This window comes from Callospermophilus lateralis, chromosome 4 (genome assembly GCF_048772815.1).
Source record: "Callospermophilus lateralis isolate mCalLat2 chromosome 4, mCalLat2.hap1, whole genome shotgun sequence".
Lineage (NCBI taxonomy): Eukaryota > Metazoa > Chordata > Mammalia > Rodentia > Sciuridae > Callospermophilus > Callospermophilus lateralis.
The window spans coordinates 112,387,843-112,403,676 of record NC_135308.1 but is presented as its reverse complement, the minus strand read 5'-3'; the positions used below and the strand labels follow the sequence as shown (position 1 = coordinate 112,403,676).

At 34.1% G+C, this 15,834-nt stretch overlaps 1 protein-coding gene across 3 annotated transcripts in view; it reads right to left on the bottom strand.

Annotated features, from left to right (window-relative positions):
- Slc16a7 (solute carrier family 16 member 7) overlaps positions 1-15,834 on the bottom strand; it is a 168,459-nt gene that overhangs the window by 111,787 nt on the left and 40,838 nt on the right. Inside the window, exon 3 of one of the 3 annotated variants that reach the window (XM_076854800.1) lies at positions 6,290-6,388. The exons of the other annotated variants lie outside the window; for them this stretch is intronic. The gene's annotated coding sequence lies outside the window, so the exon portion shown is untranslated. The remainder of the gene's footprint in view (positions 1-6,289; positions 6,389-15,834) is intronic. 3 annotated transcript variants of the gene reach the window in all.

Below are 15,834 nucleotides of genomic sequence, written 5' to 3'. Positions count from 1 at the left end.
TCTGAGGAGAAAATGCCTGAAGGTGACTAACCTTTGCCAAGGTTACACATTCTCAAGAGTGAAGCCAAAAATAGGACCATGTAAAGATTGTATTTAAATTTCAGTTTCTAACATTCTCATTAATGTAGAGTCAGAAATGACAGGAAATACAGATAGTCTGAGGAGAAAATTCTGATGAATAGCATATGTGGTCTTGAAACAGGTTATTAATTCTGCATTTAAAACATAACAATAAGTTCTTGGCAATAGATTTGTTTATAACATTATTCCCAAGTTTCATGCAGCATTAGCACATTTCCCTTGTGAGATTTTGATGTTTCTCACTTTATGACTCTGAGTAAAACTAGATTAATGGGCAAAATCCAGTTTTTAATCTGAATAAAAAGTCCAGGGCCAGGGCTGTGACTCAGTGGTAAAGTGCTTACCTAGCATGCACTAGGCCCTGTGTTCTATCCCTAGCACCGCATATAAAGAAATCTAAAAATTAAGCATAAAAAAAGAGCAAGAAATTCAAAAGAACAGAAAGCTCAGGTATAAATTTTGGATGGGAAACAACAATAAATTAGTCAGAAAAATACAAAGATTAACTGTCTTGCAAACATAAGGGGAATCTTCTATTTGCCTTTCTCATTTAGATAAAATATTTTTCCTATTGTTTTTCTGGAAAGAGTACCACAGTCTTAACATTCATTGAATAAAACTGACAGGGATTCTATATTCTGGAGTTTAGAATTATCATGGAGCTCAAAGTTAGTATACAGTAGGAAAAATAGTCCAAGTTCACTTCTTGAGGTAATTGCCCAGAGTCATAATGTAAAATGGAATTCTTTTTTTAACCTTGGTAAGAACAAAAGAAAAAAGTCTCCAGTCAAATTTGCATTACAGAGCAATTCCTTTAAAGTTTCAATATATCACAGGAAAACATAAAGGCTAAAGGCAGGAAGGCAGTCCTAAACACAAACAATACAAGGACTCCACCATCTTAAGTGATTTCCTCTTTTTGCCCACAACAACAGCTCTGTTGGTTTGAGTACATGGATCATTTAAGATCTTTCATTCCCTGGCTGTTATCCATTCAACAGAAGATCTTAGCATATTCAGCTAATTGAGAAAACATGTTCAGAGAAAATGCTTCTAAAATACCTATCTCAGAATCCATGATTTCACTTAGCTCTCTGCCATCACCTTCAGCAGACTTCTGTTAAATGCACCAACATTCTGCTAGTGACTCAGCACCAAGTCTGAGAGTCCATGATGTTTCCTGCTCTCCACTGTCATATCACAGTTGCCAATCCTTAAAGATTCCGCTTCCACCAGGACTCAATTCTATTCTCTTTCCCTCATTCCCACAGATGCCAGGCAACTTCAACAAATGTACTAGCCTCCCAATTGTTATACAAGTAATATCTCTACTAACAAGTGTCTGTCCACCTACCAGCTACCCCTCCACCACACCCAGGAATACCCAGGGGGGGATGTGTGATGAAATATCCTAGGATCAAATACGCAATGCCATATACTGCTAAAGCCAATTAGTACAGATATTTTAATGTGTTTGGTTTTCACTGCCATTTTAAAAAATAAGAAGCCATTATTTATTCTGGTTTTTTAAAACTACAAAGGTATTAATCATTAACAAGATATAAATAAACAGAGTTTACCACTTTCAATCTACTAACTCAGTCACATCTCACTGGCTACAAGATTCTTGTCATGCCTCCAAAGAAAAGTTTATATTGAAAAAACTTTGTTCTTCAGTCATTGTAAGGTATTATAAATGAAAATCTTTGGTAGTTGGTATTTTAAATTATTTTAAAGGAAAAGGATGAAATGACATATGAGGATACCAAGGAAATAACAAGAAAAATAATGCAGAGTCACATGGAAAGACAGATTATAGGACTCATGGCCATGCCCCAAGACCTCCTCAAGTCTACGGCATGCATGTTTTAAGGCCTCTCTGGGTGGCTCCCTGTGAGGACAAGACCTTCTTGGTGAGCTCCTTAACAGCTGGAGGAGGACATGGACTGTCCTTGTCTGCCTGTGCCAGGCCTCAGTCTGCTCACTAGACTTCACTCCCCTGGGGAACCTGCTGTTTCCCAGGACACTGCAGCATAACTCCTTGCTGCACTTCTTTACTCTAAGAAAGGCTTTGTTTGGGGGTGGCAGGGATAACGGGGAATTGAACTGGGGGCACTCGACCACTGAGCCACATCCCCAGCCCTATCTTGTATTTTATTTAGAAACAGGGTCTCACTGAGTTGCTTAGTGCCTCACTTCTGCTGAGGCTGGCTTTGAACTTGCGACCCTCCTGCGTCAGCCTTCAGAGCCAATGGAATTACAGGCCTGCACCACCATGCCCAGCTCTAAGAGATTCTTAAAAACATAAAAAGTACTTGATTTAGTTTTAGGAGGTTCGAGTTCAAACCTACACTCTACTTGTCATCTTGAGGAAATTATCTGACTCTCTGATTCTCAGGATTCCCATGTATCTAGTAGCTTCATGTTCCCTTGCAAACACATCTATTAAAAGTAGTATCTCTACTAACAAGTATCTATCTATTTCATGTCTGCTTACTGATTTGCAACAAAAAGCACTAAGCAAATCTGGTGTAGAGAACTGTCTGTACTTTTTTCCCCAGGTGGGTCTTCCTACAAAGAGATATATTCTGATTTGTTTTACACTGTGATAATTTTACTAGGACAGGTTCTACCGTACAAAGGGAAAGCCTACATTTAGAGATAAACTCAAAATATAAACTCCATTTAACTATACATTCAAGCCACATTCTCTGGCCCAGCATCAAAGAGGCTGGCTGAATCTATTCTTTTTCTTCTGTTTATTTAATTGGTTTAACCAATATTTAGTTAGTAGCTAGTATAAGTCATTCTCCCATGGTGGACAACAGAGTCAACAAAGCTAAAATGGTAGTCTACGTACAGAATTATTAGCATTGTCATATCCTGTAGAACCTTGCATAACTTAACTCATGCATTCAACTATACTGTAGGCAAGAGGTAAATAATAAAGGTACCTACTCCAGACATCTTCTGTGTCATCATAAGGCTGTTAAACATGCTATAAGCACAACATCATAGAAATGTTCTCCTATGTCTGAAAATGTTGTCCTCAATATTAACTAGATTTTCCAAGGACAGATTAGCAAATATGATTGATTTAGTCATATAGGTATTGTCCATTGATTATTATCTGAACTATTTGTGAGGGGAGAAGACCAAAAATTTAGTTAAAAAAATTCCTAGCTTTAAGATACAGTGAAAATCAAAGCTGGTCAATTTGGCCTAAAGTAAAAGCCTAATTATTTGATTATTAGGATTGATATCAACCCACATAATCCACATTCTCTGTGAAATAAACATGAACACAGTGAGGAGGTCAGTAGTATTTCTAACTGGGAGAATATAACTGTGTGTGTTCAGCTTACCTACTTAATTTTGAAATAATTTGAAGGGAGAGATACATAAAGATAAAGCAGACATGGCATTTGGTGTGTGATTTACTTGACACTTTCCATTAATTCATTACAGAGACGTTTTCGTCCAGATCTAAATTTCTTTTTATTTTTTAATCCTTCAGTTACCTGCAGTATTAAACTTTAAGTAGAGGCAAGAAAATGACATCCTTTGTGGGTTCAGTGTTTAAAATGTTCTCTGAAGCCAATCAGAGATCCATACACTTCTACAAAGGTAAGTGACTTGAGAGAGCTTCTTCTAATTTTCTGTGGTTTTCAACTGCATCCAGTCAGATGCAATGCTGGTCAGTGAAATGTGGGAAAAGTGGGTCATAAAATAGAAACAGAAGGATTTGACTACAGGATACCACAAAGATGCCAGATGTATTTGAGGAAAAACAAATCTCATTTAACTAAAAGCACATGTGTCATTACTGGTGTCTGTTTCTCAACCACATGCCCAATAGGCCTGTGCTTAAGTAACCAACTTAAAGTCGTGGTATCCATTGTCTTTCATGTGTGTGTGAAGACTGTGTTTTGTTTTGATTTGTTTCCCATCCTACTGCAGAAAACCTAGAGAGTCAAGGACACAGACAAGCTGTTTTTTAAGAGCAATACACAATTTAAAACTGTATAGGACATCACAGGGTCCTGCTGCTGGCCTTTGCTCTGAATAAATAGATCTTATGTCCCTGTCTAACTCTCCCACTGGAATCTGCTACTTCACAGATTGGTGGTTCTTCTCCACTGCACCAGGAAACCCTCCTTGATCAGCCATCATTCATCTATTAGCATGAGAAAGTATGCAACAAATGTTGGCCTAATTCAGTATTACACTGTGTGCCTTGGAATATGGCTATTATGATGATAAAAGGCTGATCAAATATGTGCTCCCCTCAGAGCTTTACTCTCCAGTATATATAAATAACTCAAAAAAAAAAAAAAAACTAACACCAAAAAATACAAATAACCCAGTCAATAAACAGGGTAAGGAACTGAACAGACACTTCACAGAAGAAGAAATACAATCGGTCAACAAATATATGAAAAAAATGTTCAACATTTCTAGATGAAATTATAGAAATGCAAATTAAAACAAAACTGAGATTCCATCTCACTCCAGTCAGAATGCCATTTACCAAGAATATAAGCAACTATACATGTTGACGAGGATCTGGGGGAAAAGATACACTCATACATTTCTGGTGGCACTATAAATTGGTGCAACCACTCTGGAAAGCAGTATGCAGATTCCTCAGAAAACTTTGAACGGAACCACCATTTGACCCTGTTTTCCCACTTCTTCATTTATACCCAAAGGACTTAAAATCATCCTACTATAGTAGTGCTGCAACATCAATGTTTATAGCACCTCAATTCACAATAGCAAAGCTATGGTACCAACCTAGATGTCTTCCCACAGATAAATGGGTAAAAAAAAAAAAAATGTGGTATATATACACAATGGAATGTTACTTAGCCAGAAAAAAGAATGAAATTATGGTATTTTCAAGTAAATGAATGGAACTGGAGATTACCATGCTAAGTGAAATAAGCCAATTCCCCAAAAAACAAAGGCTGAATGTTCTCTCTGATATGCACACAATAAGGGATGGGGAAAGGAAGAATAGAAGTACTTTGGATTAGCCAAAGGGGCATGAAGGGAATGGAGGAAAAATGGGAATGGGAAAGACAGTAGAATTAATCTCATATAACTTTTCTATTTTCACAACCAGTATAACTCCACATCATGTACCACCACAAGAATGGGAAGTTATATTCAATGTATTATAATATGCCAAAATACATTCTACTGTCATGGATAACTAAAAATAAAAAATTAAAAAAAATTAAAAATATGTGCTTCTAAAGAAATGTCCACCACCCTTACTAGACAGACCATGTGGCATTCATAAAAATAGCAATTTCTATCTGTCCCCCTAAGAGGGTCTTTTCTCAAGACAATCATTTTAAAAACAATATTCAGACTAGGCATTCCTCACTTTGTAAGTTTTTTTTCATTTAACACTTCTTTTTATAGGGTGCTGCATAACTTTCTTAGTCCCAACGCATCTGCAGCTGATACTTAACCACTTACATCAAAACATACCTAAAGACTAACAAGGTAAGATCATGACAATGGAATCAGTGAATTCTACAAAAGATATAATTAAAGAATATACAACATTTGCATTATCTACATACTTATACATACTTATAACAACAAGAACAAAGAGTTATATAAAAATACAAGAGGTTTTAACAATTGACATAACAAATTATACAATTGACAGGATTTATTTACATTAAAATGTGTTTACCCCAACTTTTATGTCCATATCTAAAAAAGAGAATGAATCCAGAGAATATAGTATTTAAGATGTAAATATAATGATAATAACAATAGCTAACGCTTATGTAGCACTTAGGATGTGCCAAATTCTGTTCTAAGCACTTAACAGAAATTCACACAGTTCTCACAACTGCACTGTGAAGAAGATGCCATCTATGGTCTCATTTTACAGATGAAGTCACTGATGTTTGAGCAAATTTTAATTAGTAAGCATCAGGACTAGGACTTGGACCCAGATACTCTAGGGTCTACAGTCTGTGCTCATAACAAGGAAGAGGCAAGAATAAGCCTGGAAAGCAGGTGTCCAATAGGAGCCATTTGACATATTACAATCTCACTCAATAGTATTGGACAAAATTAAATCAAAGGGGCCATTAAAGGTACATTTACATAAAGATACACCAGTTCCACAAACAGGATGACTTCAAGTATCTTGAAGAAAATGCACACTGAAGATACTCACAGAGTAGCTCTATTGGCTCAGAGTCTTAAGAGTTCTTGGTTTCCCACAATCTTTTGATCTAAGTCTTCACAAAAGAACATCGAATCTTAAGACTAACTCCTAGAAGAATCAAAGAACAGAGCAACCACCTAAATATTTGATGCATGTTTTAAAAAATGAAAAAGGTATCCAATTCCAAATCTAAAAGATTCCCCAGAATGTAGTTTTATGCTTTCTATTGCAATAGAAAATAGCTGAAATTGCTATTTGCCTTCTCTAAAATTCTAAGGTTATATTTAAAGTCCTATTCAGATATATATGGATTATTTAATTAAATTAATTAAACCAATAACCCTGTGTTACAATCATAGTGTTTGTGCCTGCCCTCATATTTTCTTTCCTAAGTAAAATTTCTGCAAATACAGAGGATTTCCTGCAAAAACAAAGCTCCCTCTACATTGGGTGGGATAATGTGTATGAGAGAGAGAAGAGAGGAAGAGGTAGAGAGTTTGTAAAGTAATAACATGAGATTTTTATATAAAAATATTAAAACTATTTACATCAAAAAAATTTTAAGTAGAACTTTAGTAACTAATGTACTAGAAACACTATAAAATGATCATCAGTTCTGTGATTATTTGAACCTTGAAACAAACATTTGACTTCTCTCTTTAATTTCCTTACAAAAAAAAAGATTTTATATATATATATATATATATATATATATATATATATATATATATCTTTTATCCTAAACGTGTGACTATTAATTGACTCATTTAACACTCTTAATATACCTACTAAAGTAGTGTTTGGTATTAGACAAAAAACAAATAAAATATTAATAAATATGAACATTAATAGTTGCTACTTAAGTTAGTTTAAAATTATTAGTTTTATAGATAAATAAATATTAGATAACCACTGATTTCCTACTTGAAAAATAAGAGACTTAAATATGTAAATCTGATAATTCTATTACTACTAAACCAACATAATTAACTTTCAGATATGATCAACAATTTTTTTTATAAAAGCACAGTGTAAAGATTGTTTAAATATATTTCACATGAACAAGGACAAAAAGGAGAGAACAAACGTACTATGAGGTCAGTTTGCTAATGCTTATAATGTTACCTGATTTGACCAGAGAACCTTGACCTTGTAGTCCAACATGGAAGGGATTTTAGATAAACAATCAATCTGTTTACTATGTAAGTTCCAAGATGATAATAAACCAACTATTTATATGAAATTGTCCCAATTTAGTAAGAATCACACAAAAACTTGTCGATTCTGCATGCATAGAACCTCCTTAGAGAGATAATTAAATTCTCTTGAATTTCGAAACAGCATTAAAATGTTCCTCACAAATTTCCTAGTATACACAATCAGTAAAATACATGGTAAACATTTTTAAGGGTATGACATCTTGCTATAATTAACTTTCTTACTTCAGTGACTACCACTAAAATATGTAATTCTGAATTTATTTTATTTATACATATAACACTGACATTATTTGCTACAATTACTCTTGTCTATATATTTATTACCTCATCTCTTAAAAGCAACTTCTCCCATTATTTTGATTCTCATTTGAGATAAAATAATATTACAAATATTTGAGGATAATAAGAAAGACTTTCTTCTTATTTTTTCTCTAACTATAAACTTATTTTGACAATGTAAATTTAGAAATTTCCAGATTGTCCTCTACAATGTTGAAATATCAATTTTAATTTACAATATTTTGTTACAGTGAAAGTTTTCTCATTTGTTTTAAATTGTCTTTATTTTTATTTTTTTGAGGAAGAAGCATACCCTGAACCTAAAAGGTATTTAAATGTTGACAACATATATATAAAAAATAGAGTAATTTGAGAGTTACATGATATGTATACCAAATTAAGATGTTTTAAAAAGCAAGGTAGTTAATATAAAAATAAAATAAAGTGAAATTATTTTCATCTGTTCTGGCATGCCTTTTGACCTTCCCAATCACTTTCACCTTGCACAAATACTAATATATCTGACCTTCTGAAACATGCATGTTTAAATCATAAATAAGCTTAACAGACATTGACTTCCTAAAAAAAGAAAAAACAAAACTTGTTTTATAATTCCATTAATATAAAAACAATTTCAAAAAATCATAGGCTGTATGGTGCTCTTCTTAATGGGCACATAATTAAAAGTAATTCCTTTACCCATTATACCAGAAATCAACACAAATAAAAAGGGGGGAAAAAAAAGGAAAACCCTTACACAGAAATCTTCAGGCCTCTGGAAGACTAAACAATGTGTAATCTCTTATTCAAAATCAGGTAGGAAAAGATATGGTATATTCAATTCTATAAATTTGGAGACCATTATTAGGTGATTAAATAGCCCTACTTTTCAGAGAGGCCCAGCAGCCCTTTCCACACTGCTATTTTAATACTCTGTGGTGTCATAAAATTCTACTTCTGGTGTATCTCATAATGAATTGCAAGGGCTCCTGATCTTTTCTAACTCATGAGAAAATTTTAATCACAAATGATATTTTTACAAAAGTGCTTAGGAAAGAAGCTAAGAATGTATGATGTAATTGGGGAAATATATTATTCATGTTTACACATGGTTGATAATTATCTAAAGAATGATAAAAATGAAAAATGTCATCTGGCAAAGATAATTTTATTGATATACTTAACAAAAGATACAAAAAAAGGGAGTGTTTCAAAAGCCAAAGGACAGCTAAAAGGAATATTTAATATTATGTAAATTAACACTCAAATTTTCAAGAGAAATAGAAGATAATCTACTCTCTTACAAGAGTTTCTCCCTTTAATTTAGCAGCATCCTCCAATCATGTTTGTGAATTCTCAGTGCTCATTAAGACTTATAAAAAGTTCCCTGAATAAAATATTCATTAACATCTCAATCATAAGTCCATAATTTATGATAGTAGTTAGCATTAATAACAAAGCCAAAATAACTGAGAACCCATCTATTATCTTCTTTTAAATCTCCTTCTCCTTTCCTTTCCACAGAAGCCCAGAAAATGTGTTTGGTTTGGAAGCAACAAGCCTCCAGTGCCAAAAGAGAACTTAAGGAGAGTGACTAATGACACAGGCAAAAATGCAAAATCACATCAGCTGATGAGTGGATGACTAACCCAAGGTTGAAGAATGTGAGGACATTATTCAAGGCTGAAGCATAACATTCCTTTTGCTGTCAAGTGACAGGTTGGAGACACCATGTCCTATTCTGACATCCCAAAACAAATCCATTGTTTTAAGTTTATCCAACCACCAAAGGTGATCTTTGAAAGTCACAGGAGGCAGATTCTGTAAAGCCTTGTTATATACTACTACAGAATCACTATTTTACAGCTACAGGTACAGGGATTCCAAATCTCTTGAGGAAATTCTACTTGCATACCTGAATAAGTAATATAACCTAAAATCTCTAAACAAGTACAACACAATTATACAACTGTGTTGTATAATTGAACCTAAGAGAATAAATTTCACCATCATAGATTGAAAATAAAGTGAGAAAACACTAGCCCCCAAAAGTTTTGATCTTAGAACTTTAGCAAAAATATTGAATGAACTAATCTTGTTCACATATCTTTGTCATAGAGATATAAATGACCTTTCTTCTAATTGAAGACATCAAAGATGAACGAAAATCCATAGGTGTTGGAAACATATATAATTGGTTTGGTGTTGTACTGAAAATCAATTATGCAGAAATCACAAAACCAAAGCACACTGAGAAACCATCACTTGAGCTTCTCTTGTTGAAATGTCACTGTGCTCAGTTTGCCATACTACTACCCTACAGGTATGGGTAGCTATGAGGGGTCAAGAGGAGGGTAGGTGAAGACAGCAACACAGAAAAGAGTCCTTATCAGCTGTATTCACCCTACAGCCAAACTGACATTTATTCTTTGAAGCAAATTGTACATCACAGTCTTTAGCAAAATTATTTTCATATGATTGGGATGGACAAACATGATGAACTGTTAAGAATGGGCCTGAATGAACTCCAACTAGAGGAAGTGTAATTGATCCTGAGACCAAGCTGCTGAGCTCTGAAATTAATTGCTGGATTCGCATAGAATGTACACTTCCAATGGGCAACTGCCAGCCCATGCCTGAGTACATGTCAGGATGCTAAAGCAGACCTGTACCACAGGTGCATGGGACATATTTGATAACTGATTTTGGCTAGGAACTTAGATGACCTTGACTGGCATACTGTAATTATTCAATAGCTACCTTGGAAAAATGAAAAAGATTGGTATTATTGAGTTGTCAAAGCTCAGATTGCTGCAAGGATACCAAAAACTGAACTTAGTATCAAATTTAATTTTAAGAAACTTTCAACTATCTAATGGATGCTAAACTGTAGCCAGTGGGCTAGGACTGCAGAAGGGCTTGTTTAATATAAAGGTAACAGGATAGACATAAGTATCTAAAAGAAAAATATGTTGCCTCAATCCTCTCAAATGCTCTGATAATCTCCATTTTAAAGAAAAGAAAACACTAGGCTTGGAGAAGTCAAGTTCTCAAGGTTACATGCTTTAATGACAGGAATCCTTCTAACCTTGATCTTACTTACCTTTTCCATAATACCAGTTATGAGAAACATCTTTAATGAAAAAATACCCAATACATATATCAGCGATAGATGGGTAGTTGGACTATGTGATGTATAAAAACATTTCTTACATTTATTTCATTAAATTTCTGTTAAAATTCACTTAATGATATCAAACCTCCTTTATTTTATATAAGGCTTACCTTTTTAAATATATGGTAAAATAAGTAAATTTACAGTCCCAATTTCTTAGTTTATATTAGTTATCAAAGTGCTCAGGCACTCTTCGGTCTATACCCAAAGGACTTAAAAACAGAATACTACTACAGGGACACAGCCACATCAATGTTTATTGCAGTACAATTAACAATAGCTAAACTGTAGAACCAACCTAAATGCCCTTCAGTAGATGAATGGATAAAGAAAATATGGTATATATGCACAATGGAATATTACTCAGCAATAAAAGGGAATAAAATCATGCCATTTGCAGGTAAAGGGATGGAGTTGGAGAATATAATGCTAAGTGAAGTTAGCCAGTCCCAAAAACCCAAATGCCAATTTTTTTCTCTTATATAAGGAGGCTGATTCATAGGGGTTGGGAGGGGAAGCATGGGAAGATTAGATGAACTCTAGATAGGGCAAAGGGGAAGGAGGGAAAGGCAAGGGGGTAAAAGAGATGGTAGAATGAGATGGACAACATTACCCTAAGTACATGTATTAAGACATGAATGGTGTGAATATACTTTGTGTACAACCAGAGATATGAACAATTGTGTTCTATATGTGTAATATGAATCGTAATGCATTCTGCTGTCATATATGACAAATAAGAATAAAAAAATAAAAATAAATCACACACACAAACTTGGTGTTTGAAGTCAGAGGAAAGGAAAATGAACATTTGAATAAAGAGGTTATTGGCTTTGCATGAATTTTATTACTATTTATTCCTTTGGAAGATGGAGTAAATTGTGAGCCCCATAGATTGTATGTGTTCAGAAATTTAGCGAAAATAAATCCTTCTATTAAGCATTTCAAAAAAAAAGGCCATGTTATTTTAAAATACAACAATGGGAAATAATATCATCAGGCAGAAGATGATGATACAAAATCATAAATTCTAAATATTAAGCTAATACAGTACAGTGCTTTTAAAAAATATTTTAAAATGTGTCCATGAAACCCTTAAAATCAAATTTTTAAGTAAAATCCAATTAAGCAAAGTCTAGAAATCAGATGAATTCCAATCAATTTCATCCAAATCCGATATGAACTGACCAAAAAGGGGTGTACTTCAGCCCCAACAACCACTGAACTTTGGACAGTGTCACTCTCACTTGGCTCAAACAAAAATTTGACTGAAATCAGGGCATAGCATTATTTGGATCTGAAATAGCAAAAGACCTTTAAGCCAAAGCTCCATTTAGAAGTTGGAAGTCATTAAGTTCCACTGATGCCTCTTGTCTTCACCACTCTCAAGTCCCAAATGAACTGTTTTCTGTAATCACAAGTCTCTTTCTAAGTCTGTTCTGCAAACAGCTGAGCCCTTTTTCTCTTTTTGTTTGTACTTTCCACTTTATCACACCCTTCTTGATGTCCTTCTCCATGTTTTTTATACTTTCTATGCCCTCTACGCTCCCATTGTTTATTATATATATATATAATCAAACTTCCTTATTCCTACCCTGGACATTGTGTTGTCTCCACATATTTTCTCCTCAAATCTGATTTACAGAAGTTGCCTTCTCCATACATCCAGGTCTAGAACAGAGACTCAGCATAATCCACTTCCACTCTGTGGCTTTTATATCATTATTTTTCAACTTCATGCAAAAAAAAAAATCTTTCTTAATTAACATTCAGCTCATAAAGGTGTATCACACTCATGGGGACTTACCAGCTTTTAGGCCATCCCTTTAAGATTCATTTCACCTCATTCCCAAATCCTACCATAACCTAACTATAAAATTCATGACCTCCACATCTACTTTTATTCCAGTAACTTGATTCCAATTTGAACTTAATGGCCACTTGGAATGCCTCTATTACTGGGGTCTTAAACATTGATATTCCACATCCCAATTACTATTACTATCTTTTATACAATCTTAAAAATTGTTATTCCATTTATCCTGTTATAGAATCTCCTTGAAAATGTCCAATCCTTTGACACATCTTCTCCCAAACTCTTAGCCCTTTTTTAGCTCCAATTTCTTTTCTGCTCAGCTGAAAAATTTGGTCTCCATTAAATTCCATTTCTGATACTGATTGGCAAAAATATCTTTGGAAAATTTCCTAAGTGGATTCTCAACGGTTTTTTAAATCTATACCATATAGAAAAGAAGAGTATAAATGTGGCAACTACACAATGCACTATACACATATTCTTAGCAGGTGGATAATACTATTATAATCTACAATCAATCAACAACAATATCATGTACCTTGCACTTACATGTTCTTGCAATAAGGAGCCTAAAAATTTCAAACTTGGAATGGGATATACAACTCTTGTATTCTACAGAGCTGGGGGAAATGGATTAACTGTATAGATTGATGCCTTTTCACATTCACAGATTTCAATTTTGTCAAGATCCCAGGCTTCTCTGATACAATTATCACACAGATCTTGGTATCCTCCTCTCTCCTTCACTACTACAGTTCTGACATCTTTACTTTCCTCAAGTCCTGCAAACATTCTCAGTCACTCCCTGAAGTTGGCTTCTTATTCACAGATAAAATGAAAATCATCAGGATCAGGTGTGGAGTCCTATAATGTTGTGTCTACCTGAGCGTATTTCAGGTCTCTATGAGTCCTTTCTTCCTTCCTCCCCTGAGGTGGACTAGTTCCTTACCGGTTATCAAAACATGAACTCACTAGTAGAAATATTTCTGCTTGAATTTCGACTGTTTTGCCATTTGATCTGACCCCATTTCACTTCTTTATTCCCCTCTAATATTATGACTACCCTTGTACTACGTGCTCTGCCAACACTGAACTAATTTCAGTTTCCAGCTCACTCCATGTTAGCTCCTATCTTTGTGTCTTTAAATAACTCAATAGGTGTCATTGCTATTAAGGAATCCTCTTCCCTGCTTTTCTGTTAAGCAAACTCCTATGTATTCCTCCAAACCCACCTGAAGAGCTCTTCTTCTGTGAGAGCAGCACACAAGAAAGACATAAGGTAAAGGTGATGAGAAGTATTAGCAGGATAAGGAACTTCTAAGAACGTGATAATAAGGCAGGCTCACAACACCTAAAGTTGATAGATGATAATAGATTTCAATTATGGTACTGTATTTCTTGATTTACCTCCTATTTTTCACATATGTTTCCACTTATTTCATGAAGAGCATTTCAACCATTCCCTGACAGCTGAAAAATAGGGTCCTGACCTTTCAGATTTGCAGATAATTACAAAAGTATCTCCAGTTATTGGGAAATGACCAGTTTTCCATCTGCTTATGAAGAGATTTTGAAAGAGGAGGGAGGAAAGGAAAGTTGAGCTATAACAGACATTTCTTAGAAGAGAAAAAACAAACCAAACCATTGATTTTAATTTTTCTACAATGTTCACAAATTTCTTAAATACCAATTATTTATGATATTATAATATATGCTTTAAGGTAATTTTGGAAGCTGAACCTAAGATTTTATGACTTCTATCCTGTTTAGGGTTTTATGAACATCTGGCAAAGTTTCACAGTTTTGTTTTGCTTTGTTTGCATTTATGTCTTAGATTTTATTTTATATTGAATACCTAATGTTAACTCCTAAATGAAGTGAGTTCTTCTATTTTACTACTATTGTGATTTTATGCCAACTGATATCTATATGGATAGCCAAATATTCATAATCAGCAAATACTACATCCACATTTCTGGTTCAAAAGCTCTTCCGTGTTCAGAGTCGCAGCAGGACAGATACTGATCTTTAAAGGGCAGAGGGATACTCATCTCCATAGATATTTGTGCTTTTTGTGAACTGATGTAGGTTACTGTTGAGATAGTTCCAAAGTCACCCTCCAAAACTGAAAAACAGATGTGACACTAGGAAAATTTTCAAAACCTATTTAGATACAGCACCACGGTTTTCTTCAAAAATACCAAACAATTCACCAAAATTCCTTCTGCTCTGAAAAGGCTGCTGGAAGACCAATGTTTTCAAACTGTTCAGCTTGATTACACTGTTGTGGTACCACTTATCTAGAGCTATTTTAAGCATCCTCTTGGGTTACAGTAAGCTATATTGTAAATCTAATTACACTTACCCACAGGGAAGGAAGTACATAAGAACTCTGCTCTGTAATCCACTTAACAAAAGGCACTATGGTTTTCTTCAAAGCACTTATCAAAATTATTATTATACAGTTATTTATATTTCTCATCCCTGAATCTCACACTGTAAATCCCACCATGGAATGTGGATGTGTTGCACATTTGTAATAGCTAGCAGAGTGCCTAGATGGTCAATAAATAAATATTCAGTGAACAAATGAATGGAGTGAATGAATGAATGACCAAAGAGATAACTGAATCTATAGACATTTATGTTTTTCATGTTAATCTTGTGCAGAAAAGTTACATGTATTTTATACACTTGGAGTCATGGCACAATGAAGTGTGAGATAGACATTCAATTTCAAATGCAATGGATTTAATGTCAGATTTGGTATTTAATAGTTCTATGATCAAAGAATAGTGGATTAAACTTTCTAACCTTCTGTTTCCTCATCTGTAAAACGTGAATAATTATATTGGAATAAGTACTAAAGATAATGCACAGAAAAGTATGCATTACAGTTCATGGTAGGGAGAAAGTTCTAAATAAGGTAGGTAATAACATTTATTAATATTTCATATAGCTTGTAAGTGAATTATATTAATCTAAATTATCCAAGGACTCTTCAAAATTGACAACATAAGTCTATTTAGAACATATGCAAGCAGTGATAACCCATCAATAATTT